Genomic DNA, 24774 nt, shown 5'->3' with positions numbered 1-24774 from the left:
GTATATTTTAATATTTAATAATATATTGATATTCAAGATTTGACTTTTTTTCAATTGTAAACGCACAACACGCAAGGACAAACACATGAGGTGCAGCAGGCGGTAAAAATGCGAGGTGAGCAGGGTGCATAAGCAGTAAATCATTCAACAAAAGGTGTTTCTCAACACAAAAATCGCATTTGGTGTGATTGACCTCTAAGTGGTTAAAATTTGAGGCGCACAGGGTGCAAAACGTCCACGCCTGTTAGTAAATCATTTAAAAAAGGTGCGTCTCAACGCAAAAAGCGTGCTCAGTTTGATCGGCCTCTTAAGTTGTTTTTTTTTTTTTTTTTCTGCCACAATGTTTATATTAGCAGAAAGTTGCTAGGCAACAGAGTCATGCATATGTGTTGTGCAATTTTAATGAATCAAAAATTAAACATGGGGTGACACGGTGGTGCAGTAGGTAGTGCTGTCGCCTCACAGCAAGAAGGTTGCTGGTTCGAGCCTAGGCTTGGTCAGTTGGTGTTTCTGTGTGAGGTTTGCATGTTCTACCTGCGTTCGAGTGGGTTTCCTCTGGGTGCTCCCGTTTCCCCCACAGTCCAAAGACATGCGGTACAGGTGAATTGGGTTGGCTAAATTGTCCGTAATGTATGAGTGTGAATAAGTGTGTGTGGATGTTTCCCAGAGATAGGTTGTGGCTGGAAGGGCATCCACTGTGTAAAATATATGCTGGATAAGTTGGCGGTGCATTCCGCTGTGGCAACCCCAGATTATTAAAGGGACTAAGCCGAAAAGAAAATGAATGAATGAAAAATGAAACACACACACATTTAGAGCAAAAAATAAAAAATAAACGGTCAAAATGACCACCTCTGTAATTCCAGTGTTAATGGTGGGATTCATCAGTATGAATCAAAAGCATTTGCTCCATCTGACCGTGGACAATCTCCGCTGTTCAGATGAAGACATTTTCTTTGTGCTCAATCCTACAGAACTTTGAAAGTGCTCTTTTCAGCATAGAGCAAGTACAACTGTTTAAGAGATTGGATCTGATCATCGGTGCATTGTACACAATGGCCCTTAATAGCCCACACAAGTCTGTTTGAGGAATGCAGATTACGTGCCTATCATATCTGGCCCTCTTATCAGGCCCATCCACTTAGAGCAAAGCCAGGGACTTTCAGCTACGCGCTACTTTAGAACATTAATAACAGTACATTTGCTCTCCATTTTTCTCAATTCAATTTGAAAAGCACTAAATCAAATTAACATGGCGGTTTAAAATAGCAGCCGCGTTGGTGTGGAGAATGTAAAGCGGGTGCATTAAAGGTGTAGCCGCGACATAACGTGAAAAATGCACGCATCCTCAAAGTACCGTCGCCTGCTTGCGTATGCATGTGTGGCACACACAAAAAGAAGGATTTATACGCACTTTGTGTTTGGTTTTGGAGTCTCAGCGGCTTTCCAGTACTACAATGTCTGCTGAGGCCTCGCTACAAAGGGGATTGCTACAAGTTTTAGAGCTTTCGATGTTCCAGTTGTCTGATAAGGAGCCGGCGAAGCGCAATCCTGGCCGTTTCATTCATACGCATTTTAATTTCACACTCCCTTACATTGTGCTAAGTCTGAGAGGCAGCATATTCTCATGCCACTTTATACTTAGAATGAACTAGTGTCACCAAATGTAAGTCAGCTTTCTTTCCTTTTTCTTCTCCGCTATTTTTCTCTCTATCTCGTCTCTCTTTTCCTGAAGCAGGCAAACGCAGAAGGAGTTGGAAGTTGTCAACGACTGGTCCAACTGGCTAGGAAATGAGGCATTTTTCAATCTCATGCAAAGAGGAAATCTACATATCGTGTGCGTGGGATAAAAAGGAGGAGGAATATGGAGAGGAGAACACCGTGCTCACTGTGGCCATGACAGGACCGCAGGTAAATGATTAACAGGGCTCGGAGAGAAACACAAAAGAAGAAAGCCTATTGACATGTAACCTCCGTCACAGCTCTACGTATTCATCCCAAAAGCTTCCTCCAGTTTCCCATTTCAAAGTGAGATAATACTGCCCCTTCAGGGTGCCTATTTGGTGGTCAAAATAATTGGCAACAATGAATCATATTTGGAGAGGTGTTCTGTGGCAAGGCACATTTTTCTCATATCAAAAAAGAGCACACACATTGAGCCCGCTCTCCAAATGTTTCTCGTAATAGATGCCCGATTACTTTCGAAACTAATTGGGGCAATTTTGGCTTGTTGCTACTAGTTGCTAAATGACAAGGGAAGAAGAGACTGGGATTGTGTGTACAAAGATAACAGTGTTTCATGGTTTGTCAAAGCAGGTGTGTGTTCCTCAAATTCAGCTCTCTCGTTTTGTCACATTCCATCTGTTAAAATGTAACACAATTTTAACATTTCTGTAAATTGAATAGCTAATATTAAATACTAATTCATTATATTCTATAACTCATCATACATATATATGCCATAACGATGCTGAAACGATATACTGTGCAGCCCTAATATATATATAGAGGATATATAATGAATATTGTGTAAAATAGCATTAAAATAAAAAAAATGTAATTTAAATTATTATTTTTTTAAAAGTTAATGATATATAGTAAGTATGGGGCGGCCCAGTGGCGCAGTAGGTAATGCAAGAACAGCAAGAAGGTCGTTGGGTTGCTGGTTCGAACCCCGGCTTAGTTGGCGTTTCTGTGTGGAGTTTGCATGTTCTCTCTGTGCTCGTGTGGGTGTCCTCCGGGTGCTCCAGTTTCCCCTACAGTCCAAAGACATGCTGTGCAGGTGAATTGGGTAGGCTAAATTGCCCGTTGTGTGTGTGTTTCCCAGAGATGGGTTGCAGCATATAGTATATATGAATATAGCAAATATAAGCTTATTTTTCAAACATTAAAACAATATAGCTTTTTTTATAATAATACTGTGTTTTTTGATAATAATAAAAATATTTTTGTAAATAAAAAAATACAATCATACATTTTTTAACAGTATTTACATAACACACCCACTAAATGTAACAGTGTAATAACAGTACAACTTTTTTTATTAATTATATAATTTTTTATATTATGTTATTATTTTAAACTATACTTTGTATTTATTACTTTAAATTAGACTTACAGTTTGATTGTAATTCCCTTATACTTTGCTGTTATCTGTCAAACTTCTAGGTTTACCCATTTGTCTGCAATACATTTTTAAGTTCTTAATCAATAAAAATATAACATTTAATACACTGTAAAACCTCATTAAGTTAAGGAAACTCCAACTATTTGAGGAAACCAATTGCAACAAACCATTTACGTTCAAAAACTATTCCTAATGAGTACTGTAAACTTAATCCATTTGAGTAAATGAAGCAATTTGAGCACAGTAAAACCCAATAAATGAAGAGAACTCAAACCAACTGAGTACTGTAAAACCCTATAAGTTAAGGCAACTCAAACCGTCTGAGGAAACCGATTGCAACAAACCATTTGAGTTAAAAAAAATCGAGTACTGTGATTTACTCCATTTAAGTTGAAGTAATGAAGTATTTAATTAACTTATTGCCTTCAACACTGAGTTCAAAACTCTTTTCAAATGAGTAAAATGAACTTTCAGTCAATTTTGAGTTAACTAGTCTTTTGATAAGACTAATTGTTGGGTTTTACAGTGTATGATCACTTACACATTAATATATTTGAATTGGTATAGGTTAGAATAATTATATTGTGTGTGTATATATATATATATATATATATATATATATATATATATATATATATATATATATATATATATATATATATATATATATATTCTTAGGCTGACTAACAGGACATTGTTTCTCCTATATTTTTATGTTTTATTTTCTTCTGAAACTTCAAAGCAACAATGTAATGCTTTCTTCTCCTTAATATGTTTATTATATATTAAATTTGCTAATTTAATTTTACACAGACACTAAAATCATTGTCTCTTCTATTTGACCTGCTTGTGTTTAACGTTTTCTTTTTATATATTCGATAAATCTGACAAAATATCTCAAATAAAAGTCTATATGTGTGCGTTGCATAATCATTATGCGTCTCAGCAGTACAGGCATCTCTTTCTTTTTCTTTCTTGTTCCCTCTTTCAATCATTCCTCTCTTCAAAGCTCTCTGGTGATTCACATCTACTGCAGCTGAGGTGACATCAACTAGTATGAAGAATTTTATTTCCCCATTCTCCCTCTCTTTCTTTTCGCTATGTGTCAATCCTTCCCACATTTCTTCACTCTCTTTCCTGAAACTGAGTCCTGTGTGAGTAAAAATTCCAATGTAGTTGTTACCAATGGCCAATAAATCTTGGGAATGCTTTGCGGCCAAAAACCACACAAGAGGACATTTTCAGCTTTATACATACAGTACTGTACAAAGCTTTGCAAGACAACATATGGAACTGACAAGTAGTTCTTTTTTTATCATTTTCACCCATTTTCTCGCTCTTTCCATCATTTTCTAACATTGTCTCAAAATAGAGAGAGAAAAAGAGAGCAAGAAGAGTTCTATTATTTTCATCAGTGTGCCATTATCACGCCTGCCTAATTAACCCCTGAAGGCCTCATATGTGAAGATCAGAGGGCGAAGGAGGAGGAGGGAGAAGAGACGACAACACCCACTTCCTGAAAATTCCCCAATATCACTCCATCATTGTCCTTCCCACAGTCCATCATGCCATAATTAAAACAAAACGATCCCATTTATTTATTCTGTTCACTCATACAGTACATTGAATCTTACAGTATAAACTATCTTTACCATCATAGTTTCAATATAAAAATGCTAGGCTGTGTGTGGATTTTTTTTTTTTTTTTTTTTTTTTTTGCAATAGCCAAAAACAGATTGGATCAAATTATCTATTTTTCTTTTATGGCAAAAAAAAAAAAAAAAACTCATAAAAAATAATCATCAAAAATATGTAATCAAAAATAACAAGAATATCAAGTAAAGATGCATGATGTTCCATGACGATATTTCTGTATAAAATTCTGTATAGTTCTGTCAGATTCTTGAATCTGATTGGCTGATAGCTGTGTGATATTCTGCAAATAACAGCACAAGTCCAGCCTCTTCACCCTTCACCCTTGTGTATTACTCTGCCCAGGACACTCTACAGTTTTACACATATTGCTTCTGCAACATAATGTATTTTGAGGCTTCTTTAGTCAAGAATGTAGCTGTTTAGTTTGGAACTATGCAGTTTATATATATATATATATATATATATATATATATATATATATATATATATATATATATATATATATATATATATATATATATATATATATATATATATAAAGATAGTCCTTATATTAAAATACTTATAATTCCAGAGATTCAGTGCACCAGCCGCCATCAGCCTGTCTGTGCAGACCAAAGAAAGTGACGGTTGACGTTCCGCCACAAGATGGCGACAGAGACATAATAATAAGTCCTGAGGGGAGGAAAAAGTCAGCGTTTTCTCAGCGCGAGTTTCAAACTACAGCAGAACAAATCATAATAAAACAGGTAAGTGACATTCTAAGTCGATCTCTCTTTTTAGTATGCTGTATCTCTCTTTAGTGTTTGTTTTACTTTTGCTTGTTCAGGGTTAATTGTGATATCCTGATTGCAACATAAAAACACTGGCAAATCTCTGGCATTTCATCTTGTTCAGTCTTATAATCTTAAAATATGAGCAAAAATCACCTGTTTTTATCATCACTTTAGGCATTAAGCTAGAGAATTATTTAAGAACTAGCTCTAAAATGATGTTTGTGAAGTAGCAACAGTTTCTGCTGTTCTGACATGAGCTGCAGATGTGAATGAATGGCGGAAGAAAGTATTTCCGCATACAAAAGAGTTTTTGTGACTCCATGTTTGATTTTCTTTTTTATACACACAATTATGCTGTCAAACTGTTGTATAAATGCAAAAACACACTCGTAGCAGTGCGATATGGCTGTATATCAGCACTGGTGGGGGGCACTAAAGCATTAGGCCTGTGGCCTCAAGCCAACACATACCTCATATAAATATTAGTAATGTGCAATGCTAAATACTTCATTTAGACAACTTCATTGGCTATTTTCCCAGTATTTAGATTTTTCTAACCTCCAGATTGCAGATTTTCAAATGTTGTTTTGTACAAAGTACACATCAATGGAAAGCTTATTTATTTATCATTTAGATGATACATAAATCACGATTTCCCAAAAATTTACATTTGTGACTTGTTTTGTGACTAGTCACATTAAGTCAAATTACACTTTCTGGGTTAAAAAATCTATTGAATATTAAATACAATAGTCCATTTTTAGTCCATATTTGACCCAAAATTGGGTTGAAAAAAACAACAACAATTATTTCAGTTTAGTCTGTATCCATTTTCCTTTATCTAGCCTTTCTGAAGACATGTCTAACGCTCCCTCTTGTGGCGCCTCCTCTTAAACTCTCTATTTCATTCTGCTTTTCTTATCTCACCATTCACACGCATTCAGTCTAAAAGATATCAAACACGATGCGTTTGAACAGTATACGATTGTGGAAAGCATGCAAACACATCCTCTCTCTCTCATGCACATACGCATATGCAGACATGGAGGTGCCTTGGCATGTAATCAAAATCAGTCTTATATAAATTCCATCTGATGCCAGAGCCACCATCTGTGAAAGAGTGCTGCCTCTCACCTCTGTCTGTCTGTGAGAAGTCGCCCTCTCCAACGCTCAGCAACAAAGACTGTGCGTATGTGTGTGTGTGTGTGTGTGTGACAGAGAAAGAGCGGGAGAAGGGTGTTGAGGAGGAAAAATGATTAATTTGCAGAATGCTTGTGATTTGCTCATATATTATTATAACAGCTCATCAGCACATGACGAATCCCTTGCCCCACGCAGCAGAAAGAACCTGCAGGGCTTCAGCACTTTTACTGTGTGTGTGTTTACACACTCGAGCATGTGTCCCTGTGTATGTGTGGCATGTCTTTGAAAAATAATAGCTCATGAGCATGTCATGAATGCCTGTTTCTGCATGTGTGTGTGTGTGTGTGTGTGTGTGTGTGTGTGTGTGTGTGTGTGTGTGTGTGGCTTTGTGTGGGGGAAATACTGCATGTGCACTGTGTGTGTTTTGTTTTGTGTGTGTGCATGTGTGTGTGTGTGTGTGTGTATAGGCTGGCACCTGACAGACTGCAGAGACTCTAATGACTTTCAGATGCTCACCAAGAGTAACTCCAGCTTGAGAACAAGTAAGATTGGGGTATTGAAGGAGAGAGAGACTTCCGCTCTGTGGGTGATTAAGGGTATAAATGCTCATATCCTTTCAACTCGCACTGCAAATATGAATGAGGTCACCTGAGTTAAACACTTCCGTTTGGTGTCAGTATCACATGTGAAAGAGTATGTTATGGTTTTCAGAACAAACGAGAAGCTAATACAGAGCGACTTATGTTTTAGATACAATATTTTTTTTTGTTTTTAAGTCAGGAATGAAAACAGATTTAAAAAAACTGTAACAATAATTGTGTTTTGGAACTTTTTGGACAATTGGATCTCACTAAAAGTCCCTTTTTGTTCCTAAATTATAGTTGTTGTTTTTTTTAGATTATTAATTTTTTTTTGCATTTGCATTATACTGTAAGATATACGTAGGTCCACACGGAATCTGTGCACGCAGAAATCTGCTGATTTTAAGCCCATTATTGAGTCTATATTTTTACTTATTTTTATGTGTACATTTATATTTAATCAGTTTTTAAATGAATTTCAATAATATTATTGACTTAATGCTCATTTGATTTATTTACAATACGGTTTGTAAAGTAATATTTTCTGTCTTTTTGTAGATATGAGTGTTTAACTTTGTTTACCAAATAAATGGATCAAAGTGGGTTTGCATTGCAAACATTAAATAAAACTTAAAAAGATATACATTTTTATTTCATATATTAAGCTTTTATATGCTATACTCCCAAAATCATCCCGCATAAATTTGCAGATGTTTTTTTTTACAACATTCTGCACAGAAATAGCATAAAATGTCCACAGATTTTATCTGGTCCTAGCTTAAGGTAGGGGATATTGTCGCCTAAATTTTTCTTAACTTGAAAACATGTTCTAGTTGCATTTATAAGTTGACTGGAAGTTGTCAAAACCAAAATTGTCAACGATTCAAATTTTCTTTAAACAGTATGCATGTATGCATCTAGTGACTGATCCCAGCCCGATAGCAAAGTATGCATATTTGATTGCAGTCATTTCTTTTTTGTATTTTTGTTTCTCAATAATTCAATGTTTTTGAAAAATTCACCTGCGGCTTGATATACCAGATCGGAGAGATTCTCCTCTTCCAAGTGGAGAGGAGTTATAAACAGATACATGATATCTACCAATTTCTGCTTCCTGTAGTGACACAATGTTTGCATACTTTATCACAGACGCAGTAGATTAGATGCTTTATTTGTCAGATGCACAGCATCTTCAGATCTTTTCATGAAGCAACAGATACAAATAAATGCAATGTTCACAGGAATAAAGTTCAACATTGGACTGTACCATTTACATATCAATAAAGTGTGTCTACTGTAAATATTAGGGATTTGTGTATTAGCCTCTGATGTTTATTAGCCAAAATTGGATGAATTTAAAGCTATTGGCTTATCGCTGTAAAATGAAAATGCAGATACCGATAATATATTAATTACGTGGAGGAAATTACTTCCATGTCTTTTAAATTCATTCATTTATTTTTCTTCGCTTTAGTTCCTTTATACATAAGGGGTCACCACAGCGTAATCAACCGCCTACATATCAAGCATATGTTTTACACAGTAGATATCCTTTTAGCTGCAACCCAGCACTGGGAAACATCTATACACACTCATTCACATACACTATGGCCAATTTAGTTTATTCAATTCACCCATAGCGCATGTCTTTTGACTGTGGGGGAAACTGGAACATCTGGAGAAAAGCCACCCGAATATGCAAACTCTACACAGAAATGCCAACTAAGAGTCACTGAGACATTTTTTATTTATTTATTTTTTTCTCAGAGCAAAATTCTTCACAAAACAAATCATTAAATACTTACAAAAAATAAATATTATCTGCACAAAATATCACAGCTTCATCTAATTTGTAAAAGAAAAAAGTGAGGACAGAAACTGGTTTACACTATGTTCAAGTGTTGGCACAAAATCTGTGGCTATAGTTTTGGTTAAAATTTCTTGAAAGATGGAAGTGACTGCATTAGTAAGTCAATATTTTTTTCTAGTGCAGCAAAATTTATCATTGTATACAGATATAGCAATTGTACTGACTTTATTTTTGTACATTTATTAAATAAATGTTATATTATGGTGTCGCAGTGGCGCAGTAGGTAGTGCCGTCGCCTCACGGCAAGAAGGTCACTAGTTCGAGCCTCGGCTGGGTCAGTTGGCATTTTTGTCTTGAGTTTACATGTTCTTCCCACATTCGCATGGGTTTTCTCGGGGTGTTCCAGTTTCCCCTACAAGTCCAAATACATGCAGTACAGGTGAATTGGGTAAGCAAAATTGTCTAAAGTGTATGTGTGTGAATGAGTGTGTGGATGTTTCCCAGAGATGGGTTGCAGCTGGAAGGGCATCCGCTGCATAAAAAAAAAAAAACAAATGCTGGATAAGTTGAGGGTCCATTTCACTGTAGTGACCCCAGATTAATAAAGGGACTAAGCTGAAAAGAAAATGAATGAATGTATGTTATATTATGTGTCTAATAAAATTTACCGTTAAAAAATTACCTTATTATTATTATCTTAACTTGTGCCACTCTTAAAATGTTAAAAAAAGTTGAATGTTAAATGAATACAATCTATCTTTAGTAAAAGTAATTTAATTGAACAAAAAAGATAGTATTGTATATTAGTTGACCATATATATATATATATATATATATATATATATATATATATATATATATATATATATATATATATATATATATATATATATATATATATATATATATATATATATATACTGAAAAAAATATGGGTGGTTTTAAACAATTTAATTGTGTTGAATTTAAACTAACAAATTAAGTTGAACATTATTCAATTTAATTTGTTTGTTTAAATTCAACACAAATAAATTGTTTGCAACTTATTGAAATTATGAAGTGAGTTTGGTGAGTAGAGTAGAATTGAGAAGAAACATGCATTTATAATTATGCTATTATATTGTGCATTGTGGCATTTGATTTACAAAATGTGCATGAAAATTGTCTTCAATTAATTGTCAGAACTACATGACACCATAGCCTGACTATCGTTACATGATAAGATTTTTACTGATAAAAAAACATAAAGCTAAAACGAAACATAAACATGGAACACATGATTATTGGTCAATCATGGAAATGAGAATTAATTCATTTTAGTGACAAAAGTCTACAGAATTTAAACACACTATCTAACCCCCATCCAACATTCACTTCTAATTTGCATCTGCATCAAACACACCTGATGATTCCCTCACTTGTTGCCATCTACTGGCGTAATGATAAAACCTCCAGATGGAGTTACTATGACTACCTGACTAAAATCAGCAACAAAAGACCCACAGTGTTGCTGGACTCAACCATTTGAGTTTTCTAAGTGTTAAACGCATAACTGTGGGAGTCAACTGGCCTAAAGTTCACCTTGGTCTGACTCACACTCTATATTCAGCCTGAATGCCATATTGATTTCAGAACTTATCTGAACAACATGCCCATAATATGTTTCTGTAAGCAAAACTAAGTATGGGTAGAAAATACTACATATATTATATACATACAGACTCACTATATTTCAAAGAACATCTATAATGAAGCTGTATCTATAGGGATTACATAAAGCCATGCATGTGAATGATTCTGAGCCCCTTTTTTCATTTACGTGCGGCATTTGTTGCATATTCATGTCTAATATCTGAGCGGAAACTTTTGGTGTTCGCCTGCTTGAGTGTCACCTATATGGAAGAGAAAGAAAAGATAAAGAAAAACAGAGGGAGTGTGTGTCTGGGGAGAACGCAAGCCACAGAAGGTGTGAGCAGTAAAAAGTGATGTACCATCTGTCGGCCAGTAATAACCTGCGTGTTGTAAAGGCTGGGAGATTACTCAGCAAAGAGAGCTTCCAAACACCCAAATCCCTCCGCAACGTTAGTGCGCCACGCACTATCTCTCCCCACCTGCTCCCAAAAAACCCTGCTGAGGAAGATTCCACACTAAAACCCACATCACACACCTTCAGATCCACTCGCTCTGATATGGTAAACACAAAGACACCAGGCGAGCAGTACATCTTTACACCTGCACTGTTCTCAATAATAATCCATCACAGTCAGGCTCTTTCATTATAAAGTTTAAATGCATTCGTATGAATATCAAGAGATTTGCATACAGAAATAAAAAGCAACTGTTTGGATTGCTAACGAGCCTCTAGTCAACCGAACGGATATTTCCTAGACTGAAATGAAGAGCACTAAATGGAAATCAGGACATATTTTGGAGAACTGCATGATGTTGTAGTCTGGCTCTCTGGGATTTAAAAAATAAATATATAAAAACATGGAAAAACTTGGATTTGGCGCTCTGTGTGTGTGTTTCAAAAGCAAACTCTAAAAGCTCCACAGGGGAAGCAGCTCCCATGTTAAACACTGAACTAGATTACAAACTTCTGCAGCAGTTGTACCTCTTAATACGCTCTGTTTTTTCGCCTATACATATCCCAGTCTGCCTGCCACTATATCTCTTTTCAATCTTCCTTCCTTGGCTTCATCTCCCTCTCTTTTCTGAACAAATGGAATTCTTTGAAGTGTTCCAGAGCGTTTGGTTTTGTTTTTCCACACGGACATGTCTGAGTAACAGTGTGCAGAAAGTTTCTCTGAAGGGTTTTTGGGATAATATACCACTTCCTTCACTGACAGTGCATGAGAGGTGCTGGCGAGGGCCCGAACGGAGTGTGCCGATTGGTCAAGAGTTAGAAAGGCTCATGGGTAAAAGGCAGTATATACATCATGTGATGAGAGCGATGTGTCAGGCGGTCTGTGTGTGGGTATCTGTGTGGCCAGGGGAGGAAGAGTTCATGAGTACTCATCTGCAGTACTGCTCACTTCTCTCCTTCCCTTTCTCCCTATAGAGCATATTGCTGCACATTCTAGTGCTGAGCTGTCACGCCAGACACATAATAAATGTCTATGAGTGTGTGCGAGAGTGTGTGTGTGTGCTTTTGTGAAGAATGGAAAAAAGAGACCATCCCGTACCTGACTAGTTTCTATCTTAAAGTGGTCATATTGAAGTAAAACGGCCATTACAAAAAGTACTAGCGCAGCTGAGTGATGGTATCAGCACATTACTACGCAACAGAGAGCCGGGATAATCGCAACACTCAATATATAGAAAGCTGTTGATATATTTAAGCTGAAAAATGTATGACTGTATCAGAAAGAAAGAAAGAAAGAAAGAAAGAAAGAAAGAAAGAAAGAAAGAAAGAAAGAAAGAAAGAAAGAAAGAAAGAAAGAAAGAAAGAAAGAAAGAAAGAAAGAAAGAAATGGTCTAACTGTGAAAATAATAGCTGTTTCTCATGAAGAAAACAGAAATGTACGCTACATATTTGGCATACATGATCTTATAACAGTATAAATTAGGGTTTGATTAGTTTGTGTGCTTTGTGTTTACAAGTCAATTTGTGGCAATTCTATAATTAAATAAGAAAACACACACACACACACACACACACACACACACACACACACACGGCTAGTGTCTGAGCATGTGTTTTCTAACACATCGAATATGATTATTGTGAAGCATTTTCATTTGTTCCATTCGTCACTGCACTGTTATAGTGAAACTGCATGTAGTGCAAGTCTAATTTAATTGTATCTGTTTCATGTAAATTAATGTTTATTTGGTAAACATATTAGAAAATGTCAATGTTTTAGGCCAACTTAAAAAAAAAAAAAACAGCTAAAATATCTTAAAGTGAACACATTAATCTTCTCTACCACAAACACAACTGCATGATTATGGTATTTTCATCGTCGTGTACTATGGTATCATCACCAGCATGGCTTTATGAATAAATTAATCAATAAATAATAGAATGTTTCTAGATATTGCACTGTATAAGAAAATCCTGGTTGCCTTAAATTTTAAAGCTGAATCAAATTAAACTTATGAGTAGGCCCACACAAAATCTGCACAGGCAGAAACCCGCAGATTTTTAGCCCAACACTGAGACTATTTATTTACTTCTGTAAATGTGTGTAAATGTATACTTATTCAGTATTTATATTAATTTCAGTAATAATATTGACAAATATAAAAATATCCATTTGTTTTATTTACAATACAGTCCGTAAAGTAATATTTTCTGTCTTTTAGTAGATATTTAAGAGACTTGCTTTTTTATACCAAATAAGTGGATCTTATTGGATTTGCATTGTAAACATTAAATATTAGTTAAAAATGTATTATTTTTATTTATTTTTTTGTCAAAATATACCCCAAAATCATTCTGCATAAATCCACAGATTTTTGTTAAAAACATCTCTGCAGAAATAGCAAAAGTCTGTCCATTACACATTATATTATGTTAAACTGACTTGTGTAACTTAAAAAGTTAAGTTATAACATGATTAACTTTAAGTTAGGATTAATTTATTATATATATATAATATAAAATACATTAGTTAACAAAAGTTGTGTGGATATGTTGATGGTGGAGAATGTGGTGTGGGTGTGTGTATGTGTTTCTGTGTGGGCTGTGAACCTGGACCAAAAAAAAAAGAAAAGCCTATGTTGCACAGGTAAACTTTTGATAAAAAACAACAGTACACAAAATGGGTCAAAATGATCTATTTGGATGAGCTTTTAGGTGATGTATAACTTTTAATTTAATAAAAAAATAAAAAAAACAACAACACACGAGTCTTGACTATTTTTGTGGTCATATATACATTTACAGTGCTCAGCATATATGAGTACACCTACATCTTTTACATTAATATTTTTAATTGGAAGCTATACAATATTATATCTGAGCCTATACATTAGATTAGTCCATACTGAACCCAAATCTGGAGCTTATCTAGTAAAATAACTTACGATAATGGTCCAAAAACACCTAAATTTATATGTTATAGAAAAATATTAAATACAAATTTAAAAAGGATGACAAATCAAGAGAAGTAAAAAAAAAAAAAAAAAAGGAAAAATTTAATTGACATTTTGTAGGTTGTCATTTATTTTTGCAATATTTAGCTTGAATTTAATTGTATTATCTTTACTAAAATACATGGCCCATATTCACTGGGAAATGAATAAACATATTTTCAAAAAGAGGTGTACTTAAGCTGAGCACTATATATATATATATATATATATATATATATATATATATATATATATATATATATATATATATATATATATATATATATATATATATATATATATGTGTGTGTATATACATATGGATCTCCATCCAACACTGTATCTTAAGGTGTTCTTCTGTTGGCTACAACATGATCCATGTCTTTTTAATGGCTGGCTATAAGGAGCAGGACCAAACGGCACTACCAGACCTCCAACAGGACTAAGTGCTCAGCTATCAATGACATTTCCAGTCAGCTTTTACATACATACACCGATACTGATACTATTCCCATGCAGACACAGAAATATCAATAAAGGACAGCTCAATGCAGACATATTATGTGATTGTTTGCATGCACGCTATACCTGGAAGTAGACTTAAAATCGAATAGAATCTCTCGCTCTCTGGTTACAACTCGAACAAACAATTCGTTCTCTTCAATTTCTCCTCTCCGCCTCCATCTTCCTTTCCTTTTAATTTTGTCCCCAGGACCTATTTGTCTGGTGTAAGAGAAATCCCTCTGTTCTGAGGAGTCAGTGGAGAAGGGTTTGGCAGGGGGGTGAGGGGTTTGAGGGCCAGGAAGGGCCACCTCCAAATAAGTTCCATTAATCACCCAACACACTCTAATGTAACTAATATTTTACAATTAGAGGAGACAAGACGGAGCTCCGAGCCATCTATCTCTCTTATACCACATGATCATCGATTCATAAGACCCTGCCTGAGAGCTGAGCAAACACACACACACACACACACACACACACACACACACACACACACACGCTCTTGTTAAGTTGCATGAGAGCGTATGTGCTCGCCGATGATGAGCATTATGACACGGTGTGTATCCAGACGCACAGAGAGCACTCCAATGGTGACAGATGACTGTTGTCTGCGTGCGTGTAAATGAGAGAGGAAGAGTGCGCAAAAATGTGTAAAAACGTGAAAAGGCTGTCAAAGAACGTCTGATAAGATTGATTACGGATTGACTGCAGATTGAAAATGGAAATAGAGTGCAATTCTCTGCGCAGACGACGTCTTTCGCTTTAAAAAATCATTTAGTTGGCCCTAACGACGACATGTGCTAGTGCTAAAAGGCTGTAGTCTGTGTGACTAGCTCAATGGCAGAACAAAAATATAAAGGTTTGAGAATTAAAATGTGCGCCACAAGCCTGCACACCATTTCAGTGAAGATTTATCCATTTTTTAAACGTATTGTAATCTTGAATCTGCTAGTGTTAAGAGATCACAGAACAGTAAAAGGCCTCCACTGTTATAAGTTGGGGTGTAGCGCCATCTGGTGGCGTCAATGAAGAATTGCGTGCGCTATAGTGTGCAGCCTGCATGCAGGACAAATGAAAGCCAGCTGAACAAATGAGAGAGAAGAGAGGTTCAAGCGCAGGTCACCATCTGCCTGGCTACAAGTGCTGGCACACAGTAACCCAGCAGCACTGCCTTCTGAAACACAGCAGCTTCATACACACTCTTACACAATATAACACCAGTGGAATACGATGAGACGGAGAGATGCAAACTGTGAATACTTTTTTTTACAGTAAGACTGAAATTTGCTTATATATATCATATATATCCTTATTCCTATTCTTAGTGTATATCTATCTTGAAACTTTTGTGTAGTGACTGGAGTTAGCATACTTATATTATATATCATATATATATATATTCCAAAGTAAAAATGGTCGATACATAAAAATATAGAACAACAATTGAAATTTCTTAAAACAAATAAATGAATAAATAAAACAGCGTAAGCTAGGCTTTTTTTGTGGTTTGAAACGGTTTTTAAGAAGTTGCTGATTTAAATGTTTAATATTTTTTCCCATTTTTTAAAATTATTATAAGTATTTATACACTACATGAAGTATGATAAAAATTCAGACACAAACTATAACCAAGACCATTACAATAAGTGCAAAAACCCCATTCATAATAATAAAACAATAACATTAAAATTAAAGTGACAATAATTAAAATAAAATAAAATATAACAGGACTAAAAAAAATAAATAAAAAAAATGGAACGCAATCATTGACTATAGTGAGGGATCAGTACCAGACAAAAATCCTCCATGAAATCTGACATCGTCATTTCTTTTGATATTAATTTACATTAGAGAATTTTTAATGTTTCCATTTCTAATAAAAATAAATAGTATTTTGATACACTGTAAAAAATGCAGGGTTCCACAGTCCACACAATAAGTTATTAAGTTAACACTTTTAACAAATTTTTGTGGATTGAACATAACAAGAAAGTTTTCCCAATTAAATCTCAAGAATTTTGTTGTTTCAGCTTATTTTAAATAAGTAGTTTGAACTAGTATATATATTTGAGTGTATAGTTCGCAAACGTCTGTATATGAAGATGTAAAAATTACCTTTCATTACAATATACTTAAACAACATACTCAAATGTTTTTCGTTTTTTTTTTGCCTGTAATTAACATTTCTTTGCCCAAATAACATGTCACTAACATCATACCAAAATTTAAGAGAGACTTCACAGTTATAGAAAAGATGAGATAAGTCTTGCTCGTGTATATTACAAAATGTGCAAGTATTGTCAACATCCGTGAATTTAGGTAAAGCCAAGAGAAAATTTTGTAAAGTATTTTATAATGCACCTCTTTAACTTTATTTAAGAGGCGAAATTTAAAGGGCAATGTAGCTTTCCACTTAATATCAATAATTTTTGCAATTCAATAGCATTTTCCTCTAGGAGATATTTTGTGTCCAGATTGCAAAATTGTACATTTTTATTATTATTATTATTATTATTATTATTATTATTATTATTATTATATGATTGAGAAATTATGTCAAAACCATCAATTTTTAATTCTGGAAGTATCTTTTCCATTTTTTTAAATGCTTAATCAAATTAACTGAAATGAAATTAAGTAATTTCAACTTACAGTACTTTAAACTGACTTTTATATCAGTTATACCATAACATGTCTAATAATTAACAAATATGCCACAAATAAAACAAATTTCTTCAATGCTTCACGGGCCTCTGCGGCTCGCAGACAGAAGAAGAAGGGGGAGGCAGGAAAATGAAACGGTTACTTTCTCAGGATGTGAGTTTTATTAGGTCCAGGCCTTTCTCCATCTGGTCTAGTGTAGCTGATCCGTTTAAAAATTAGTCAGGCATTGACCTCAGACACCTCCCCTCACTGGGGTCCTGACGGCAGGTTAACACAAATATGGATCCCATCAGACTAAAGCAGATCGGGTTTCCCTCCGCCGAGACCCCGCTAACTCACAGGAAAAGGTTAAGAAAAACATGAAATACAGACCTATAATGGGAAAATGTTCTCTCGGTCTGCTGTGCATGTGTGTGTGTGTGTGAGGGTGGTTTTCATGTGGTCTTATCTCACTGAGGTATTGACACAACAGGCCCACAAAAGGGTGTCAGTTATCACTTGTCATTGGCCTGAGATGAGAGTGTGTGACGGGACAAATCCCTCTAAAAGAGAGAAACGTCCTTGAGGAGCCTGTTTTCTGCTTATATGTGCTCGTCTAAGATTATATAATAATATAATGACAGAACCTGCATGTACAGTTGAAGTCAGAATTATTACACCCCCCCTAAAAAATATGTATATTTCCCAAATGATGTTTAACAGGGCAAGGAAATTTTCACAGTATGTCTGATAATATTTTTTCTTCTGGAGAAAGTCTTATTTGTTTTATTTCAGCTTGAATAAAAGTAGTTTTTAATTTTTATAAACCATTTTAAGGTCAAAACTATTAGCCCCTTAAAGCTATATATTTTTGATATATTTTTATATAGCTTATATATTTCAGCTATATATTTTTGATAACTTTTTTTATTAACAGAACAAACATAGTAAAATATTATTTACTGTCATTATGGCAAAGATAGAAATGAGCTATAAAAATATTACATTTACAAATGTGTTGAAAAAAATCTTCTTTCCGCTAAACAGAAATTGGGGGAAAAATAAACAGAGTGAGTAATAATTCAGGAGATTTAATCATTTTGACTTCAACTGTATCTGCTTATTGTATCTGGATCACATGACTGTAGAAAGTCAAAAAAATAGGGTCATTGAGGCACACTCATGTTTACATTTGTGCTTGGAATGTGAGTTCTACTATTCTTGTTTTGATTATTAATCAATCAATTGATGAATCATTAACCCAATAATGTGAGATGTGCCTGGTGCACTGGCACATTGTCAACAGCAGGGTGTGCAATGGCATCCAAAATGCAAAGATCTTTCGCCAAATGAAAATAGGTCCCACTTTATATTACAGTATATGTACTTGCATATAAATCATTTGGTACAGTACACTTATTGTGTTCTCATATTGTACACACATTTCTTTTGTATTGTGTTTACAGTTAACACTACTTGTACCTATGTAAACATAGCTAGATGTATATACATTCATAATTACACATTGACCCATTTTAGCTTACTCTGTTTGTAAACCTGCATATACCTCCTAACCTTACCCGCTTCACACCTATATAGCATTGTGTTTATATATTTTTTTATCTATAGGGTGTGTTCTGTAACACAGTATTTTTATTATCATTCATTCATTCATTTATTTATTTTTTTATTTTTTTATTTTTATTTATTTATTTATTCATTTATTTATTTATTTATTTATTTATTTATTTATTTATTTATTTATTTATTTATTTATTTATTTATTTAAGTACACATTAGTTGAGGTCACTTAATGTAAAGTAGGACCGGAACATATCTTTACTGTAAATAAACTGGCCAATTAAATCAAATACCAAAATACCAAATATGAATTCCAAGGAAAATTCTGTTTTTTATGGTGGATGAAAGTGTGAGGTACTATAAAAAGTGGTAAGTACCTAAATAATTAAAGTACCCCCATTATGGCTTTTTGAAAATTAGCTTTCATGCCGTGTGTAACAGCTCTAAGATAATGAAAACCTCCTGCTGAGATTTAAACCTGAAAGTGCACCATGTTTAAAGTTATTGACTCTCAAAAAGAAAAAGTCAACTTAAAGTCGTTAATATTAATTGTCTTTCAAATAGATCTTAAGCTGTTTTGTTGTAAAGTGTGAATAAAATTTCCCTCCAACTTGTTGCAGACAAGATCTGAAAAACTGAAAAACTCTTAACTTTGTTATTTTTCACACATAAACTCTGCACCCAGGCTGCTGTTGCTCTTGATAAGCCGTTAAGCGTGTTTTCTTTCCAGAACGCGCTAAACACAATCAACCAATCACAATATTCTGGGTCATTGGATCAATCAACACAGATTAGCGTCATGCAAAGGAGGGGTTTGAAATAATGAATCACTAAACAAATCAGATGGGAGTCGCTGGGATAATTAGGCAAAAATAAACACATTATGTCGAAAAAAATGTTTTTGACCTCGCATGCATACAGTGACAGCCTGTTGTTGGAGACCACCAAAAGCAAACTGTGACCTTTTATAATGCGTAATAAGTACACTTTAATATTAATATTAATGACAATATTAATATAAAAAATGTATTTCATAAATATTTTATTTCATTTAAATCTATTTTTCACAGAGGTAATTTCAATAAAATGGCTATTACAACAGTGAACTACTTAATTTAGAGTATTTAGTGTATAAAATTACACTGATTTGAATTGAGAATACTGAATTAATTTTTTTCTATGAATCATGTAATACAAAACTGAATGTAAAATGAGGGTTTTTTAACACATTTTACATACATTCACATACAATTATTAATTTGTTTAAAATATTTTATAAAAAATATATATATATATATATATATATATATATATATATATATATATATATATATATATATATATATATATATATATATTAATTTCCTAGAACTCGAATTATCCAATGGAATGTAAGAAGAATAAAAAACATAATTTTCAAGACATGATTGTTCTTTGCATCTACTAGATTTTATCTGATTATATATTGTCTTTATACCTGTCACGATCTCTATTTTTTGTTATACGATATATTGCACCAAAATAAATTGTAATAAATTATATTATTGTCATTTGAAAACCACTTTATGACACTTATTATGCAATGCCAGAATGACAATATAATATCACCACAACTAACAAGAACACTCTTTTAAACAACATATATTATTTAATTATATGTAATTTAATTACAGTCATGTCCTAATAAATGTTAATAAAAAAGTGCAAGGTAAAAAATAACAGAAGCTGTGATATCGGATACCAGACCTATTTTAAGTTCTCAGTCACTTCATAGTAAATACTATAGTGTTTTTTAGCCATACTGACCATAGTGACACCTCCAATAGAGATGGTAGATGTTGTGCAATCAGCTAAAATGCTGCTAAAATTGTTTTTTTATGTATTGATGATACTGTATATATTACATCACCAGAAATGACAGAGGCATATGCTGTATGATAAGTGGATATAGCAATTTTTGTGACAGGCCTGTTTGTCTTGAATTTTAAAGTATTTTTTGGCAAAGTATGTCATAATAACATACAGTTAAGCAATTGGCAAGAACTGAAATTATTAAAGTGCCTGTTTTATCGCTTTTAAAAATTACCTTTCATGCAGTATTAAAGAAAAATCTCAATTTTCAAGTCATGGTTGTTCTTTGCATGGACAACAAAATATCTATCATCTTCTAAAAAGGCAGAGCGAACATTAAAAAAAAAAACAAACAAAAAAAAAAACACATGAGCATCAACAGGCACACTACTGTAGTCTTCAGCTCTCACAGGTTTGGGGAATTAACACGGCTGTTGCCCAAGGGTAGAGAGCCACAGTTAGCAGGAACACAGCCGGTAACACGAGCTGTCATAATCCACACTGCTCCCGAATCACACACACACATGCAGACACACACAGTCCTATAGCCCCGCAGCAACACCATGTACTACACTTAACACGGGAGTCAAGGGTGGAGAGAAACAGGAGGACAGAGAAATTTTTCATTTATGCTGTCTATAGCAGTCCTCAGCGCACACCAGCGTCTGCCTCTCTGCGCTTCTGTTTCAGCTTTGTAATTATTCACTGCACTCGTCCTGAAATATTGTTTCCTGCAAAATGTCAATATTTTTAAAAAGAGATTTACTCACAAAGCAACATTACAAAAGCATCACTGGCTTTGATTATATTTTCCCTTGGATTTTTGTAGTTTTAGGAGAAACCAGCATAAAATAACTTAGAACTAACTCTAACCAATAACTAGGGCTAGACAGAATCTGCTGACAGTTTCTGCTGTTTCTGCTGAGCATTTTGTAAAAGTAAAAACTAAATATGTGGAAAAAAAATGTTTTATAAGTAAAACTTTTATTTAATGTTTACAATGCACATCCAATTAGATCAACTTATTGGGTAAACAAAGCAAGTCTCTGATTTAATAGATCCACTGAAAAACAGAATGTATTACTCCACAAACTGTATTGTAAATAAATAATATGAACATTGTCATAGTCAATAATATTACTGGAATTAATTTATTATATTTATAATATCTAGAAATATAAATATTTGAACTGATTAAACATACATTTACACAAATAAATAAATACTGTAGACTCAATGACGGGCTAAAAATCTGTGGATTTCTGTGAGCGCAGATTCTGTGTGGGCCTACCTAAAACTAACTAACTAACTAACTAACTAACTAACTAACTAACTAACTAACTAACTAACTAACTAACTAACTAACTAACTAACTAACTATCTAACTAACTAACTAACTAACTAACTAACTAACTAACTAACTAACTCACTAACTAACTAACTAACTAACTACTAATGGCTTATTACCTACCTACTATTAGATATTAACTGTTTATTAGCACTTGTAATATCCTTTTTTACATCCCTAATCCTACCCAATGTCTACTTACTACTTTACTAACTATTGATAAGAAGCTAAGCTAATTGGTACTTTAATGAGCTAAAAGTCTAAATGGTTGGTTAATAGGGTGAAATGTACATTAAAATGTGACCAAATAAATAAATAAGTATCTGTAATGTATTATTGTCTTTTTAAAAGCATCTGTCACTCTTTGTAATAAGGTTAATATAGTTAGTTAATATAATTAAAGCTTTTCTCAGTCACTTTGGTCCATTTCTCGGATCAGAATTGAAAATTTCAAAATTACCCTTTCAGTCTTCAGATCATTGTGTCACTTGTCCGCATCAAAAAAGAAAGTTTCTCATTCATTTTAACAAGTTGTAGATGCTTTTATGCATCCATGCAAATGATTATGTGCAATTCTCTGATGTTTCCTATATTATTAATTGCTTACGTCATGTTAACTAAATGTATTATTTTGCTCATGTTGAATAGTCTCAGTTTCCCAGAGATGGGTTGCGGCTGGAAGGGCACCGGCTGCGTAAAAAATATGGATAAGTTGGCGGTTCATCCCGTTGTGGCGACCCCGGATTAATAAAGGGACTAAGCCGACAAGAAAATAATGAATGAATGAATGAATAGTCTCACCCACCACAACATTTAATGGTTTGTTCATGGCGTAAATCTTTACATGATAAATGGCTGAACAAGTTGTCATAATATTTTGTCATAATGCATTATTCTATGCATTTCTATTGAACTTTTTTCTAAATTTCTCAACAAAATTTCTCCCAGGTAAATATTGAATATTCTAATAAAGGTCTAAAAAAAGGAGGTTGTCCTATGTTCACATTTCTATTTATTTATTTTATTTACTTTTTTGTGCTATGCAGTGCTGTCTTTTCCTTTCTGTATCACAATGACATCATCTGTCACCAAATGACAGTACCAAAAATTGCCATCGTTTACACCAGAAGACCCCTCCAGAGTACACTGTAGTATTGACAACATGATAGTAAAAGTAAAATGAAGTAATTTGACTGTCTTATTTATACACAATGACACAAGGACTCGTAATTCTGATGGCACTGACTTGTTCATTGATAGAGAAATTAAGTTTGGAGAGATGAACTGGTTCTGCATTTACTAATGCATTATTCAAATCCAAATTCATGCTTGTTTACTTTAGTTAATGGACTGTAATGAACAACTTTAGTAACTAAAAAACAGTAGTTAATAGCATGACTGACTTAAACAAAAACAAAAAAAAAAAGTTTTACTGCTTATTTGACTACAAATCAAATAATTATTACAATTTATTAATTATGAACATGTTAAAATGTATGGCACAGTGATGGAAAATCAATTTCTTTTGAACAGTGGTCTCATTTGATCAAATTAATGTTTACATTTAAAGTTCCTGTAAAACCAAAAGACTACGCTATTTTTTGATGCAATATCAAGTAAAATTGTACCACTGTTGCATAATTCTGTATACTATGTGGACCAACAGCCAAAGACAAGTGATGATGTTATATTTATTGGTGATATTGACATTGTTAAAGATAAGTAATAGATATATTAGAAATGTATTTTAAAAGAATCATATATCATCTTCAACAGTCTTCTGGTCATCTAAATTTGGTAACTTTAGTGGAAGAAAGTATAGTTACTAACAAATACATTCTTTGTAAGTAATAAAGTAAGACAGGTCTCTTTAAAAAAAAATGTACTTGTAATTTATCCTGCAACATAATTATTTGAATGGTTTGAAATGGATAAAGAAAACTCTTGTGATTTTTGTGGTACTGTTAAAGAATCTGTTACTCTTCTGTTGTTGTTTTTTCTTTTTTTTTAATGAGTATACTCAAGATTATTCTGGATTGATGTTTCTAACTTAATTTCAAGGACATTTGGTACACTAATAAAAATTTGATTTTATGATGTCATGTTTACTTCAGTACAAGATGGAATGGATTCAAAAAGTAAAACTTATTTTCTTATACAACTAATATTACTTGAAAAATACGATATACATGTCAAGAAATGGGTCAAAGCTATGCCAAATTGTTAACATTTTATAAAGAAGATTAAAAAATATGGTACTACACTATGTAAAAGTGATGTGGAGTCGACTCCAAAAAAGTCGATTCCTTGACTCTCAATGGATCTAGTACCAGAATTGACTCGCAGAGTCGAGTTTGTTTTTACAAACCCTTCTGAATGAAGCAGTATACATGCTACAGTCATAATGCTCATTGTCGAGCACGATGAACATTGAAGGCGCTCACACGGAATTCTTTCACATGTTTTATGCTTTTGCATTTTGAAACCATGAACACTCTAGGCTACTATAAATAGTGCTGGGGGACAAAGTTTGCTTTCACTTTCAAATTCCTATAAAGCACACCTTTTTGCATTTTGGTTTTAAAGATGATCTGCCTGCGATGTCAAGTTTGCCGTGTTATAAATGAAATATAGTATGTGTGTAAATTTGGAGCAGATTGACGCCTTACTGT

The 24774-nt window shown here is 33.7% G+C and overlaps 1 protein-coding gene and 1 long non-coding RNA gene across 14 annotated transcripts in view; one reads left to right on the top strand and one right to left on the bottom strand.

Annotated features, from left to right (window-relative positions):
- znf536 (zinc finger protein 536) overlaps window positions 1-24774 on the bottom strand; it is a 497364-nt gene that overhangs the window by 2738 nt on the left and 469852 nt on the right. The window lies entirely within an intron of this gene.
- LOC141375119 (uncharacterized) lies at window positions 1736-8581 on the top strand. Its single transcript, XR_015496140.1, has 3 exons — window positions 1736-1911; window positions 5358-5532; window positions 7170-8581. It is a non-coding gene; the product is annotated as an uncharacterized LOC141375119 (long non-coding RNA).

This window comes from Danio rerio, chromosome 7 (assembly GCF_052040795.2).
Source record: "Danio rerio strain M-AB ecotype USA chromosome 7, GRCz13ab, whole genome shotgun sequence".
Classification (NCBI taxonomy): Eukaryota; Metazoa; Chordata; class Actinopteri; order Cypriniformes; family Danionidae; genus Danio; species Danio rerio.
This window is presented reverse-complemented; position numbering and strand designations above follow the sequence as displayed.